Below are 16,395 nucleotides of genomic sequence, written 5' to 3' on the forward strand. Positions count from 1 at the left end.
TGACCGGACGCAGGATGATGCTTCCCCAGCATCTGCTTTACAGGACCCAAGAGCAGACATTGATCAATGCCTCCACAACTCATGAGTATGTTGAAAATTTAAGAAAACACCTTCAACATGCTTTTGCCTATGCTCAGCAAAATCTAGAAAGATCAGCCGATAGCATGAAGGCCCACTATGACTTGAAGACTACCAGGAAAGAATACAATGTAGGAGACCTGGTCTATTTATACAATTTCCAAAGGAGCCAGGCCAAACAGCGGAAATTTCTGCCTACCTGGAAGGGACCTTTTGAAATTGTAGACAAGATCTCACCAGATCATCCTAGGAAAGAGAAACCATGGAGACCGACCAAGGAGGACGGCCCGGGGACCGGGAGCAAAGATCCGAGGGGCCCGGGGTATCGCTCAATACTCCCATCAGGACTGGCGAGGAGAACCAAGCGATTCACCCCTGATGGAGGAAAAGACGATGAACTGTGCCATTTGTGGAATCCGGAGGGATGAGGCTGACATTCCAGTCATACAAAGTTCCATTGATGAAAGATCAACGGCCATCGCAAGAGGGGGGCTTGTGGGATGTATCAACCCACTCATCCAAGCCCTGCAACATCACTGTGCATTGCTGGCAGCAGAAACATCATAATGGCCACTGGAAAGCATGCTGCTCACCAGAAATCACAAGAAATTGCACAGTGAAAACCTAAAAAATAGGCCACCATCCACTTTTGCCTATCTTAGTGAGCACAGAAGACCACTGCCAAAAACCACCATTGGGCTACCCATAAAGTAGCCTGAAATAGCAATGCTGATTGCCAAAAGAAATGCAGAGCTGTTTGGGAATCCGTTTTCTTGATTGTCAAAAATGTGCTAAAATCATGGCTCACAAAGCACCTAAAAGATCCAACCAGTTTGTTGGGTGTTCCACATTACTCTACTGCAAGAATCCACATCAATACAATATCAGCAAGAGTCATATGCTATCAAGCAAAATCCCCTTTTAAAGATACTGATGGAAAGACAGCTGTGAAAAATGGGTGCAATACCGTTACTCACCAGAAAGCCATCGTTTTAAACCATTTTCCTTGTAAAGTTGAACATGGAACCCCAAACTATGCCAAAGAAATATTTGCTATCAGAAGCCTAAGGGGTGGAGACAATTTAAAACTATATTCTGAAATGACTTGAAGGAAGCAATTGTTTAATGTATGTATTAAAAATGTGGGTTATGTTGTAAGAAAAGACAATTTGCAGACATTGGTTGCAGAGTTAAAAAGTTTCCCACACTGGGATCAAACAGATTCCACACCTTTTTCCTGGACAAAAGCTTCTTTCTGCCCTTGGCCAAGAGATTGACAGACTGGTGTGAACAGGAATGAGCCAAGGCACCCTGGCATGTTGCTCTCAGTCAAGACAATGGATTCTTTGGGATGACTAGGAATATGCTGATTTGGGTGTGATTGGTCAACAACTGCTCTGGGAGAGATAGGACGTGTGACCTCTGAGTCAACCCAGATCTGGGGGCGGAGACAAACCATTGTGTGAATTGTATTGAAAGCAAATATTTTATTGCAGCTGCAGTGTTGTTGCTATGAACATAAGAACTTACAGTAATATGCCCAGAGAGGATCTGCATACATGTATCAAATTTGGTGCAGAACCAATATTGGGAAACTCACCAAAAACGCGAATAATTGGTCATTTCTGAACCCAAGCTCGTAGGAACATGGGACTTGAACAGAGACATGCCTTAATTAATCTGTGATGTGTATATGTATTATGAACAACTTGTGTATCTGGGAAATATGTTTTTTGGGAAGAATTGATTTTCTATGAAAAAGCAAAGGGGAGGGATTTCAGCTAAGCCATAAACACAGCATCACTCTGACTCATTCTGACACGCTGATCCTTTCTCCAGTCAGGGGACAGGGAATTCTCTGACCTATCAAATCCTTAGAGGGTTGGGCATAGAGAATCAGCCTACCCACCCACTTAGGAAACACATAAATAGAGACTGCTTAGGACAGATGAAAACACTCTTTTCCACTACTCACCGATTCCTGCGAAGCACCCTGCCGGAAGACTCCAGAATCCAGATAGATCCAGAGACCACGATCTAGAACCCTGAAGCAAAGGCCCAATCCTAAAAGCTGAACTCTTTTCAGCAGGCTTCAGAATCTAGCAACCTGATTCTCACCTTCAACAGCCGGGCTGTGCTGTTTGCTTCTAGCTAAGAACCCTGTGCTAGAACCCAGATCCAGACCCAGAAAGCAGTGCTGTATCCAGAACCCGTCAGACTGAGCAGACCAGTGGCCGTGCTGTGAGCAGAACCAGTGCCTGAGACCGTCCGGTGGCAAGAGTGAAGTCCAAACCATTGACCAGATCTTTGACGAGGCGCATTCCATTCCAAAGCCTAGGAGTGAGTATCTATTCTAGAACTATCCTTAACCAAGCTCTTAGTTTAAAGTAATCCTCTTCCATCCATTTTAACCTGTCCAGAACTGCATTATAGAATCTTGTGTCCATCCTGTTGATTTCAAATCTGTAAAGCATGATCTGTCATTTTGAAATCGTGACTTTATTTCTGAAAATCTACCTGCACAAAAACATCTGTAACTTTTGAACCGTACGCCCTAGAACTGAAATTTTAAAGCTAAGATCCTAAGCTTTCCAACAAACCCGAACCAGCATTCCAATTCATTACAGTTTTTACGTAATCGCGATTTACGCACACAGAAAAAGTGAGGTGAATTGCAATTTAGCTCAATTTTCTTTTTTTTTTAAAGTTTTTATTATTTTGAAAACAAAAACAATACAAACCAAACTTGCAGCATTATTTACAAGAGACTCGTGAACATCAATTAATGCACATTACTGCTCCCCAAATCCCTCCCCCCTCAAGAGCTTGTTTGCGTTTCTCATTCTGTATCTGCTGCGTGTGGCCGGGTATCGCTTCCTTCCGAAGCTGCAGAATCCATTATTGTGCCAAACAGTCCTGTTATTAACACTCTCCATGCCATCAGGTTACCCACTTCTTCTTCCCCGCACTTGCTACTTGCCTCCTGCCATACTACCGTTTCAGCCTCTGCCCATTTTTGCAAATCCCGCCACCATACCTCAACCCGTGGCTTGTGGCACTGCTTCCAGCCCATGGCAATCCTTTTTGCAAGCACATATGCCAGGGCCCTCAATTTCCCAACATGTTTAGTATTCCGTGGTCTGGGAAACCCTCCCAACAGGCAGGCCCAGGCCGTATCTATGTTGAGCGTGACCCCTTTATCTGCTAGTTTTTGTGCCACCTCCCCCCAAAAACCTTCAATCACTGGGCAAGACCAGAAGATGTGTGACATATCAGCGTCTTCATCGCATTTTGGGCATGCTTGTCTTCCTGCGTTTACAAACTTAGATATTCTCTTCGGGGTCATATAGGCTCTATGCGTTATATATAACTGTATCTGCTGCAATCTGGCGTTTCTGGACGCCTTATTGTGGTATCCCATAGCACGCTCCCACATCCCATCGGTCATCTGTGCCCCCACCTCCGCTTCCCAGTCCAGCCTCAAATGAGTCAAATCCTTCCCCACCCGGGTTATCACCATCTCATACAATCTAGAGATCTCGTGCCCTCCTTCTGATAGGTCATATATTGTTCCCATAATGACGTCTGGCTCCTCCGCCAGTACAGTCTCTGGCCAGGTTTTACGAATAATCTGCACTAGCCTAAGATACGTGACATATTGGCCTCTGTGCAAGCCTGCCTCTTCTCTCAGTTCTTCGAAATCCTTAATGATCCCCTCTTGCCATACATATCCCAATGTGACCAGCCCGACCGATTCCCAATAGGTCCTGATTATCATTCTGAGTTGGTTGTCTCCCCCAGCCAAGGCGACTAGCGGCACCTGTGGGGAACACGGGTACGGGTTCTCCATCAGTCGGCATACTCTGCGCCACATCTTCCACCCAAGCAACATCATACCTGGGCGTTCTTTCATTTCAAGTCTAGGCACCCAGATAATCTCCTTTAGGTAAAACGGAGTGCAGTCCTGTCCAAACAGCCTAAATTCAGGAGTTACCTCATCAGAAAGCAATTTGGTTACATATTGCAACTGACCAGCTACATAATAGGCCTCAAAATAATTTAGCTCAATTTCAACACATGTCAGAATAGCGGTTTCTTGTTTGCAACTGCTAAATTTCGTTTTCAATTTGATAATCATTCATGAACCATTGCTAGTGTTGACCTGAACCCATCTAAAGTAATTCTCACTAGTGCTGAATCTCCTTTAGTGAATTAAAATCAATTTGGCATATTTTCCTATTCATTGCAATCACATTCAAAAGTATTTTTGCCTGTTTTAAAATCATACCTGTTTCTCTAAGCTTGCTCGGGGAACTGGAATTGAACTGCCTTCTTGATTGTATTCCTGAAACCTGTGTGCCCTCATTTCCATCTCTTCATATTGCATAGGGGGCGGGGGGGTGAGTAGTCACAGGGGAAAGTGATCTTATGGTCTTTTGTTGAAATCATATCAAGTTTATTTCCGTGTTGCATTCTTTCCCATTATTGCATTTCCTGGAATCACATAAAGTATTCTCTGCTACCGTATCCTCCATATTCATACTCCTAAGTGATTAAAGAGATTGTTGATTTTGTAATATTACCCCTTGTTGATTACCGTCCATATTCATAAGTGTGCTATTCAGATATTCTTTTGTTCATAAAAGTGTGATATAAATATCTTCAAATAAACCTTTTAATTTGCAAAACAAACCTACTTCTTGGCTCAGTGAGGACAGGGGGATTCAAAGAGGGGCGTTATATAAGGGTTCATCATCCAGATTTAAAGAACTTTGACATAAAAATATATAAATAAGGGCTTCCATAGGGCATCCCAGACTAGGCATTGCATTGAAGTCACTTACAGTAACGTGTGCTACTGAAAAGTAGGATTACTGGTTATAAGCCGGGGCGGCTTTGGCGGGTCGGATTACAAAAGAAAATCCTTTTTCAAGATGGCCACCATAGAAAGGGAAGGCCGTTATTTTATACATAGTTCCTCTTCCCTTTCAATGGTAGGCTGCAAAAAGCACAAGTACGTGACTGACGCAGGACCTGTAAATAAACATATAGTGACGTACAACCTAATAACTTACTTTCCAAAATAATAGACTGGACTGTAAAAGAAAACGTGAACATTTTAGAGTTCATAAAGTAGGTTTATTTAACAACAAACTGTCAGACCATCGGAGTAATCCCATTTTCAATGCAATGATAACAATGGTTGTAAGGGCGACATTGCAAATGTTAATGAAGAGGAACACGTATTGGTTGAAGCAGCCGCTTTGTTTACACAGTCATTTCCAAGGCAGCGCTATGACCTTCAGGCTACAGCACCATAAATGATGTCATGTTGCTCCGAATAGCAAGTTCAGCGTATGGACAAAGCGGGCTTAGGGTGTCATTCCACATAATTGTTATGGACAGGCAACCGCTCATGAACAATTGTATTTGCCGGCCGAAAAAGCCCTCACTGGGCATCTGGAATCCGTAGCACGGACAATACGGCAAGATGTACCTGGGCGGGAAACGTAACAGGAAATACGTATCAATAACCAACATCTACCAAAAAATGTCAAAAAAAAGAGACAAAAAATGTGCAAAGTAATATACAAATGTAGGTGGTCAAACATGACATTTTACCGGAATATTACTAATAACCATGAGTAACTATAGTAACAGGCTACAAACGCTGAGATTCTGCATGCACCGTAGGAGAAAAAAAATTCCAACTACACAGTAAGACGATAATGCAGTTATGAAAGCAAAATGAATGGACAATTAAAACAATATTACATCTCCTGATTTCAAACAAAAGCAACATAACGTGCAAACTTGTACACAAAGCTATGTGGGCAAACATAACTTTTATAATAAAAATATTAATGCTAAAAAAGGATGAGAGTAGTCAGTCTACAAATGCAGGACTTGTGCACTCTGCAATATTACCGGAAAAATGTCTCAGAGCAGAAAGATAATACGTCAGTTATATTGGCACAATTAGATTTTTAGTAATGTAAAAATAAAGCGCAGTACGCTGTAGAGTGGGCAAAAGTAAACTTAAATAATATTTACTGCCTCCATTATTATTCTGCAAGTCAGACACCAATGTGTTTGCATAGAAGAATCTTCGAAGACTGATATTGCATGTCCCGGACAAACTTTTTAAAACATAACCTTATCAATTGCTATTTTTTTCGACCCTTTCATTCCGTGAATGTCTTCAAAGGTTTCCTGTTCGCTCAAGGTAAAAAAACAATTGCCCCTTATACATTCACTCGGATGCGCGGGCGTATTGAGCGTCCAACCAAAAAAGCAACTCATGTGACCTTCACTCAGAAGCCAAATACATTCTTACATTGCATCAACATATTGAAATCCAATAATGAGAACCGCTACTCCCATACACCTCCAGATTCGCTGTTTCCAGCAAAGAGTGCAGATGATGGCCTTCAAAACTTAGGACGCCAGTCTGACGGCAATATCATTCCAAAAACATTTTTGCTAGTGGTACAGCGAGCACGAACTGGCATTTAAACGTATGATTTTGGTGACAAGAAAACTCCACTTTTTCAGTTTGTGCTTCCACATCCCATCCTACCCCCCTCAAAGGTCACCTTCTGAAATAGTATTACATAAGTGTGACACGTGCAATGCGGTCTTGTTTTGTATGTATTTCTAGTGATGTCCGCGTCCACCAAAACATGAATAAAAGATAGCGGGTGAAGAAAGCTAACGTACTTTATGCTGTTGCACAACCAATCAGGGAAAGTGCCACATGGTCGCGGGCACAAACTTTTTCCCGCATTCAGTCTAAGGGGAAAAGAGAAGGTTTGACAACCCCCCCTTATAACTTTCCTCCCCCTGCACCAAACATCACCAAACTTTCCAAAGAAATTGAGAGTGTTGTATATATTTTTTTTGCAAACTTTGGTGAGGAATCGTCCAAGGGGAGCACAGGTATAAGGCACCCAAAAAGTGCTCTTCATATGGAAACTGCAACTTCACCATAACAACTCTACCACTAACGTGCCTGTCTAATATGCTGCAGTGCTTGGGGGCAGGACGTAGAGATTGTGATATATGTCCAGATATATTAGAATATATGTGTGTACATTTGCTAATAACTCCAATGCTTATATCGTCGTTCCTGGCTGCATGGCCCAAAACTGTACAACGTCCCCAAAACCATCTAACTGCTAAGCTATAGTACGGGTGTATGCATTGCTGTAGTACGATGTAGTGGTTTTGGACAAGGCCTAGAGGTTTAGGAGTATGGCGTACGGCCTAAGGCCTGCAGCCATGCAACCAAAACTCTACATCCTGCCCACAACCACCTGAGTGATGTGCGGAACTACGGCTGTATCAATAGGTGTGGTATGCTTCTCTTGTTCTGGCCAGAGGCTAGACTCCTAGCTGTATTTCCATAGATATTGCAATGTGTGGGTGTGCAGTGTCTTATATCTGCAGTGCTTATAACTTTGTTCTTGGGTGCATGGACTTCGGCCATGCACCCAGTACTGTACACACTCCCCACAACCATGTAAACGGTAATCAATACTACTGGTGTATCCATTGCTTTGAAATGCTGCGGTGGTTTTGGCCAGGGCCTAGAGTCTTGGAAGTATGTTGAGCAATAAGAGTATGGCTTTAGTATTATTCTCCCCCTCCTGCATGTAAAGTCACATTGGCATCATGCAGGTTAATGTGTGCCTAACAAATCCCCCTTGGGTAAAGCCATAGTCATTATTTCACTCAGGTATTAAGCGCGCTGTTAAAATAGAAAAAACACAAATAAATAAATGAAGCATGCAACATTATGCACCTTTTCCTTCTCGCTGCTGATCACTCCCTCCCATGCACATTTCTAAAGGGACAAGAGTCCATGTTAATAGTACCCGCTCCCTCCCATCAGCGCCTAATTGCTCACATTGAAATGCTCTGTTGACGCAGAGCAACGTGAGAGCTACTGTGTTGCCCGGAGCTTCTTTGGGACATTGTCCAGGCAGCGGGACACCTCTCCCGTTCAGAAAGGGTAAGGTGTCCTGCTGCCAGGACAATGAGCATGCTGAGCAGGAATTGCTCAGCACATATTGTCCTCCCAGCGGGACACCTTTCCCATTGGGCACCCTCATTGAGGTGCTGAACGGGAGAAGTGATCCTCTGACAAAAATCTCAAAAGAGCCTGTTCGGGGGCAGCTTGCCCCCCTGCCGCCCCACTCGGTACGCCACTGGTGACAACGCATTATGAAACACCTGCCACAGGCCTCCTGTTACGTGTTGGCCATACAGAATCTGATTATTCCATAGAACCCAAGTGCTGCTTGCATAACATTACAATTTCCATCCCCATTGCTATTAGTGGCAAAAATGCCCTATGTCCACTGCTTCAGCATCCTCTTACACAGTGAATTCCTTTCTTTGGAGACGTGATAAAGCACATTTCAAAGTTGTGAGAAACAAACTCTATGCCCAAGGTACCTTACTGCAATTATTTTTAGGGTGGGTTAAACACTTGCATTGTTTTTCCAGCTTGTAGTTTTTCATTCAGGTTGTGGAAATAAAGCAATAATATTGTTTTAGCTTCACATGCTGGACGTGGCGCCCTGGTCCCCCTCCACCTCCCTCACACCTCCGATTCTGCACACTTGCATGACCTTGACCTCTCCCCCGTTTTCTCCCCTCACTCGTTATTAAATACTTCACTAGTAGATTTGCCTCTGGCCTAGTATTCTAGCTATTGTTTGCTCATTCGGAATCTTTAAGGCCTAAGAATGACTTTATTCCCTTGTTCCCTTCCCACCTTGAAGCACTTTGATGCACTTCACTTGTGTATAAGCACTTTACAAATAAACAATTACATGTTTCTATAAGGATTTACATGTTGCTTTACTATGTGATTTGTTTTTTTTGCAAGTAATCACTGTAAAATAGTATTATTGAAGTCCTAGATAGCCAATATGTGTACCACATACATCTAAAAAAGAATGTGGTTAAGTGGCTTAATTGAAGAGTGGGTTAAAATCCCAGCTCCACTGCTTAACTAAAGTGTGTGTGTGAGATCCTAAGAACTGAAGATACTTTTGAACGGATCAACAATGTCAGTCTAGCAAAATTCTACATTAGTAAGCAACATAGCAAGTCTCAAAATATGTGTTTAAGTGCAATACATTAACAAGAATATCAATTTTTTGAGGGGTGCAAGTTAAACATCATGTGACAGTTGTACATTTATTTTTAGGCAAGTGTGCTTCTGGGGAAAAGAAATAAACTGTACAGAATGAACATGTGTTTGTATTTTTTTTAACTGCATTTACTTGGTACAATGGTTGCATGCAAAAGGGCCTAGTGTTGCAGCACCCTAGTTAGTTAATACATAGCTCTCAACTCACACGCTTTTGGCGGGTGTCACCCGCCTTGTAAACAGCGGACTCACCCGCCAAGCCTCCTGCACGCCCATTCATTTCAATGGGCCTCTCACCCGCCAAAAATAAAATCTGGTGTTTTCACCCGCCTTTACAACACAAATGGTTGAGAGGTATGGTTAATATTGGGATTTTATGCGCACACCTTCCTGTGATGTCACTTCCTCTAACACCAGATGTCACCTCTGGTGTCCAACCCAGGCTCTCACCAGCCAAGCAGTTGCGAAAGGTTGAGAGCTATGCAAAGGCGGGCCGCCAACAGTTAAGGCGCCCTTTTATGCCCCCACCCCAAGTGGCACAAAAGTTCAGAGAGCCTTTTGACTTCGGTAACTTTACGCAAGTACTATGTGACTGTCAGTCAGCAGATGCTGCTACTGTGCTGCGGCTACTCTCCCCATAGGGCAATCGCGCCCCACACCCAGGGAAATTTCCCGTTCCAGGTACCGGGGCAATTGCGCCCCAGGCAGGCGCCCGCTTCCCCCAGGACAAGAAACGGGCCTTATTATTATATATGTAGCCAGTTACACCAGAGCAGGGTCTGCAGCACCCGCAACCATGCCGTAAATGAGCTTCGGAGCAGCTGCTGTGTCTACAATACCAACAACAGGCTGCCCAGTGTCATTGCAAAACCAGGTGTTTAGAAAGTCACGCACTTGCAATGTGTAATTTCAACATGTGAAAAGTACAATACCAGGAATTACAGCTTCAACCTGCATAGGTTGCAAAAGGGCTCCTCTTCAGTATAACGAAGGAGTGCGAACGTCTAAGTTAATGGAGGCAAAATGAAATGCACATAAAATCCACTGCAAGAGCTGCATGCGCGCACTCGCCTGGTGCTGCCTGGACTCAGGACACGAGCCTTTCCAAAAGGGCTGTGTCTAGTTCCTACCCACTTCCACTTCATCGCGTGGGCTGCTCTGCATCACGTGGGTATCACTAACCATAGCAGCGCTGCCCCCTCACTTCATCACGTGGGCTGCTCTGCATCACGTGGGTGTCACTGACCATAGCAGAGCTGCGCCCTCACTTCGTCACGTGGGTTTCACGGACCCTACCAAGGCTCCGCCTCCACTCCATCACGTGGGCTGCTCTGCAGCACGTGGGTTTCACGGACCCCAGGAACGCACCGCTTCACGTGATCACGTGGGTTTCACTGACCATAATGGCGCTGCGCCTCCACTTCGTCACGTGGATTTCGCTGACCAAAGCAGCGCTGCGCCTCCACTTCGTCACGTGGGTTTCACGGATCAAAGCAAGGCTCCGCCTCCACTTCATCACGTGGGCTGCTCTGCATCACGTGGGTTTCGACGTTCACGTCGTCCTCTTTCTTTTTTTGCACGAGCGGGAAAGAGCGGGGAGGCGAGGCATTGCAGGAGCGGGAGAGATTCCTCCCTTACAAAGCTCATTTCGTACATTTGATGTTATTTGGCGCTTGAATGTGGTTTATGCCAAGTCTTAAAGTTATCTCATGTTGATTGTTACTTTCATGCAGAGCGGCAATATTGGGGAGGGCGTATTTCTGTGTATTTTGGGGTTTGTAATGTGCACCAGAAGTGAGATTTACTTAAAGTACAAGGGGATTCAGTTCTGTTTTGGGTTTTCTCATGCAGATGGGCGATTTGCCCGGAGCGATGTTTTTATGGAGTGGGGCTGGGCACAGTGCGTTCCTCCCTTCCCAATGGGACTTCCACTGTACCAGTGAACAGTACAGCGAATAGTAAGTTACCCTCCCCACTGTGGAGGGGAAAGGAGGTGGAGGATTTATTATGTGCAGCAGATGGGGATATGTGTTTCCTGCAGACGGATGCATTTGGGTACAAATTTCCAGCATAACAGTTCAGAAATGTTTTTTCGCCTTTGTGGTGGGCGATTTAGCATTCCCCCGGGGAGGAGGTGAGGGGTTGTTGATTTGCTTTTTTGTAATGTGTGGCAAAGAAGGCTAAAGAGAGGCCTTGTATTGCTTTCATTATCAATCACACGTTTAAAGTCCCTATGAGACCCGATAGCATTGCGCACCTGCCAACCCTACCGATGTAGGCAGGAGGCTTCTGCTTTTTAAGCAGTCCTACCGCATACAGGTTTGGGTGACAGACCCTACTGCTTTTTACAGTGGCAGGATATTTATGTGACTCTAAGGCAGGCTCCAGGACAAAGCATGCAACACATTCATTAGTCTGTCTATACAGTGCTCTGGTTCTCTCTAGCTTGGAGTATTGTAACAGCCTCTTTCTAAATCTAACTGCCTCTAAACTCCGCCCTCTGCAACTAATCCAGAACAGGACTGTGAGACAAGTCCTTGGCCTCAAGCCCTGGGATCGTATCTCTCCAGCTCTGAAATCTCTCCACTGGCTCCCAGTGGATGCAAGGATTACATTCAAAACCCTCTGCATTGTCCACGATGCTTTATGGGGCCTGGGTCCAAAATACCTTCAGCTATCCCTCCGCAAATACCTCCCCTCTGGAGCTCTTTGCTCCTCTATCTCCAACTCCCTCAGGGTCAGTCGTTTTTCAAAGAAACGACCTGGGGGTAGATCTCTGTCTTCCGCTGGGGCCTCCCTCTGGAACAGTCTCCCTGCCACTCTAAAACTTGAGGAGAACTATCTCCGGTTCTGGAAGCACCTCAAGACCTTCCTCTTCTGCCTTTGCTCCCCCTCCCCCCTGCTGATCTGTTCTCTCGTGGCACTGTGCACCCAGCCACTCTGTCCTTCAGGCCCAGGTACCTGCTCACCCTCTCGCACTGCCTCCGGGCCACCCTGTGCACTGGGGTCTGTATCTGTACACATACAGCCCCCCTTTTTTCTTCCTGCACTTATCAGACATACCCTGTCTGCTGCCTTAAACCTAGCACTTACAAATTGCTGGCAGCATTACCACTGTTTGTTGCCATTATTATTTATTTATTGTTATGTATCTGTTTCTCCTCTGCTTCGCACTTTCCCCTTCTCTCTCCTTCCATGCACCTTTCCCCTCCCCCTCTCCCATGCACTTGCGCGTTCTCAATGTCACTGGGCCTAGTAAGATCGCTGTTTTGTTCTCCCCTGTTCCCCTCCTTAGCCTTGTCGCGCTCTGAAACACTTGTGTATGAGCGCGATAGAAATAAAATATCAATCAATCAAAAACAGTGGACTGGTAGGTGATTACTTTGATTGGGCTCAGACCAATCCACTGACCTGACAGCAACGTGACTCTGTCCTACACTCTTGACAGGGCAACCCTTAGGTGAACCACCAATGAAGGCAAGTGGCAGAGCGTAACACAATCACACAGCATCTGCCTATCAGACTGAGGAGGGTACCAGTCCCCATGTCATTCAGTGTTCAACTTGCACTGCTGGAATGCATATGTATTGCCCAGGCTGCTGCTACAGAGCAGTGGCAAACGTTGCCTACCACCTCTATGTGATTATTTTCTGTGAAATTGAATTTGGTGTTAACTTACCATTCCGAATTATACATGTTTAATATTTGAACATCTTTCCATGTGTGCTGTTTGATGGGTTGTGTATTTTAGAATGCTTCAATGGTACCAACAATGTATGTTTTGTATTTTCCTGTGATGTCATAGTTATGCAAATTATTCTTTTTGAAACATGGAAAATCTTACATCTTTTTGGTCACAGAATGTTGGCAAGTTTGGCATTGTGTGTTTAAAAGTTTGTTGATACTTTCTGAAATGCATTTACAGCGTCATGACGTATTTCACGTATTTCTGTGAAGTCGTCGTGACGTTTTCACGTGGGACAGCTACATGCTTAGGAAGAGAATCACAGAGGAAGGAGTGCTCCAGGCAGATATTTATTTTTTATTGTGTATTTATAAGGCGCTTATACATCTCGGAAGTGTTTCGAAGCGCCAGGTATATTTGGGTGCCAGTGTGTGTGTTTTTTCCTATTTTGATTTTGGCTGCAGCAACAGCAGATCTTTGTGTGTCTTCTTGGTTGGTAAGTATTATCCGTCTGCAATTAAACTGTAATCTAGATGAATGTTGCATAATGGCCCTGGTACTTGCCCAAGTGGTGTGGCCACTGCGCTGCCACATTACCACACGAGGCATAGGAGTAGAAGGTGTTCTATTAGTATTGATAATATGCGCAGTGGGGGAGCGACTAATAACAATCTGCCCCATTAGCAAGCCTGGAAATGGACCAGAAACCTGGTCTGCAGCTTTCCTTTCCATCAGCAGAGAAGTGCCTTGCGGTGGGTCGTCTGTAGTCTCCTGAAAATCCAGATACTCCACGCTCTTCCTCAGAGACCCGGAGAAGAGCATAAAAACACTCAGTCTCCGGGTTAAACCCAGAGACTAGGCTGGTATGGTACGGAAAGGGGGAATTACCTGTGGCATGATTTCTTTAACATTACTGCCTTCACGAGGTGAGGGATTCTGATTTGAACATTGCAAGGAGATATGCCTAACTTTCCCGCTCAGTGCTGCCAGGCAGTGCTTTGAGCCGTACCAGCCAGAGTTTGTACCACAAGAAGTCTTTCTTGATTCCATTAGACCCCCACCCCCCTGGGCATTTCTTCCACTGTCTGCCTGTACAGGACAGCGTTCGTTCATTTCCCTGCGTTGTCTTACTGACTAGGTGCCTGCATGTTCATGTATACTTTGCTAGTATGCAGTGAAAATGCAGACACCTACGTAGTCTTACCAGCAAGATAACAATTGAGTATTGCGCCTTAAAAATAGCCATACTGTAGGCAGAGGTCTTCAATCTATGGAACGTGTGATCTAGGAAGACGAGAAAAGAGAATACTTTTTTTTGCCTCACTTAACTGAATGGCGGTCACTGGCCCCCCCCCATGCACATGCCCAGTCAGTGTGACGTAGCCACGAAACAGAAAATGAACGCAGCATGGATGTGCGCTTTCCTGCATTTGGCTTGTGTGTCCATGCTGCGTTGTTGCTTCCTGCTGCTGCCGCCAGCATCTTCTTGCCTGGTAAAGGATGCTGCTTCTCGGCTCAGCCCCCCACACCACAGTTGGAGGGGGTGCCGTGAAGCAAGTGTTTCAGGCCTTTGCTGGTCCCTCTGCTTCCCTCTCCCCCTTTGGACCCACGAAGGCGAACGCGTGGGGAGAGGAGGCGAGCAGGGGGGCCGGATCACTGCAATGCTGGTCCCCCTGCACCCCTCTACCTCTGTGCCCCCACCTTGGGGGCCATGGGGGAGAGGAGGTGAGAAGGACGGAAGCACACATTGCCGGTGTTGTATGATATCCGGCTCCCCCACAGCAGATTGCTGGGCTGCAGCAATATGCCGTGGGGGAGCCGAATATCAGACAACACCGGCCCCCCTGCCTTGGCTGCCCTTCTGCCTTGTCACCCCCCTGGTTATGGTCGGGGCCGCGATCCGGCATCATGTCTGGCCGGATCTCGGGACACGGCCTTCCTCAGCCATGACCAGGCTTTACCAAGCCCCCAGCTTCCAGATGGAAGCTGGGGGCTCGGTGACCTAATCTTTGTGGTGCCCTTTTCCACAGGCATCATTCGCGCATTTCCTGGCTCTATTTGCTCATCCCGTTTGTTTTCTTCAGTCCTGAAAGGGACATCACAGAAATCAATGGGCCATGAACATCACTACGGGGGGTCTGTTGAAATCAGGCATTCTACATGCTGGACACATAATTGTTGTTCAAATGTGCATTTTACATGCTCATAGGAAAAAAGTCATTTAGAAACTCTAAAACGCTGCTGAAACTTGCGTTCACTAGTTTTCTTTGAGATGTTTTTTTTTTGTCAGAGCACCACACCATTACTCTATTTGTGTGCCACTTGCTTTGTGTTTTATTACAGGTTATATTTATAAAGATGTTATGTTTATCAGACTGGTTAATCATAAATAAATGCTTTCGTTGTGCTGACAGCTGTTATTAGGAAATTAAACTGGGTTCATGGGTGCCAACATTTGGTTTTCGCTACAGATGCAGAAATACCCCAACCCATTGCCCAACCCATAGTTTGGCCAAACACATTTTATAACACTTTCTTTTTTTTTATAAGTAATTGCAAAAAGTCCTTTGATTTCAAGTTCTGCATATATGTTTTGTTTTTATTGTTTTGGTTAAATTCAACCTTAAACACATATTGTCAACCTGTTGAGCTACCCCTCTAGCCATCTACTATAGAGCAAGTCTATGCATCCATTGATGTTCTAAAATCACTGCATTACCAACAGTACTTTGGGTGCACTGCTGCCATAGAAGTGATTTAAAGTGGAATTCATGTGTATCTTCCTGCATGGGGCACTACATGTTACAGAGAAGCCAGGGGCCCTTGTGTCTGGCATTGCAGCCGGCGGTCTACTGCTACGTCAGCACTGCCACTGAACTGCAGTAAAAGCTACATGGCTATTACTATGTTTCTGAAAGTTAGTTCGGTAAGTTAAGAACTACTGTTTCGGATTCTATGGAAGATATGTAGATGAATGATTTGAATGCCGGCAGGCTGGATTCTAAACTATTCTAGGCAGGGCATAGAAAGGGTAAAATATAGCTGAGGCTCTTTCGCCCGCTCTATTATTTTTTTGTCGGTTTGTCTCTGTGACTGAGTATGAGTCACGTTTACAGGCATGTGCTCTGACTGCTCTCTGTTCTCTCTGCCAGCTGCCAGGGACTGGCCTATAGGGAAATCTGGAGATTTCCCGTTAGGACCCTGCACCCTAGGTCCCTTTTGTGCGGGGGAGGATGTGTGCCGACCGGCAGAATGTAGTGCGCAAATATTGGTGCGGTCAAAATGGTATGTCCATAATATTTTTTTATTGTACTTTTTCAATTGCAGGAACAGAAATTGCCTCTATGATCCCATATTGGACAGCAAAGTCCCCAGCAGCAATGGCATCATAAACAATCCTGACATCTGTAGAAGGACTTGCCGACAGTAAGAATGCCTTTTTTAAAAACAACTGTATTTTGCTGTGGGT

The 16,395-nt window shown here is 45.1% G+C and overlaps 2 protein-coding genes across 7 annotated transcripts in view; one reads left to right on the top strand and one right to left on the bottom strand.

The window, feature by feature from the left end:
* LOC138452994 (zinc finger protein 793-like) overlaps positions 1-10,650 on the bottom strand; it is a 404,979-nt gene extending 394,329 nt beyond the window's left edge. For 3 of the 4 annotated variants that reach the window (XR_011260346.1, XM_069605396.1, XM_069605394.1), the window contains exon 1: positions 10,313-10,650. The gene's annotated coding sequence lies outside the window, so the exon portion shown is untranslated. The remainder of the gene's footprint in view (positions 1-10,312) is intronic. The other variant, XM_069605395.1, reaches the window with a different exon arrangement.
* A 2-nt stretch (positions 10,651-10,652) lies between these two features.
* LOC138452995 (antileukoproteinase-like) overlaps positions 10,653-16,395 on the top strand; it is a 347,841-nt gene continuing 342,098 nt past the window's right edge. For 2 of the 3 annotated variants that reach the window (XM_069605398.1, XM_069605400.1), the window contains exons 1-2: positions 10,653-10,779; positions 16,254-16,352. The gene's annotated coding sequence lies outside the window, so the exon portion shown is untranslated. Of the gene's footprint in view, positions 10,780-10,826; positions 16,353-16,395 lie in introns of those variants that run through there. The other variant, XM_069605399.1, reaches the window with a different exon arrangement.

This window comes from Ambystoma mexicanum, chromosome 4p (genome assembly GCF_040938575.1).
Source record: "Ambystoma mexicanum isolate Mex_15411 chromosome 4p, UKY_AmexF1_1, whole genome shotgun sequence".
Lineage (NCBI taxonomy): Eukaryota > Metazoa > Chordata > Amphibia > Caudata > Ambystomatidae > Ambystoma > Ambystoma mexicanum.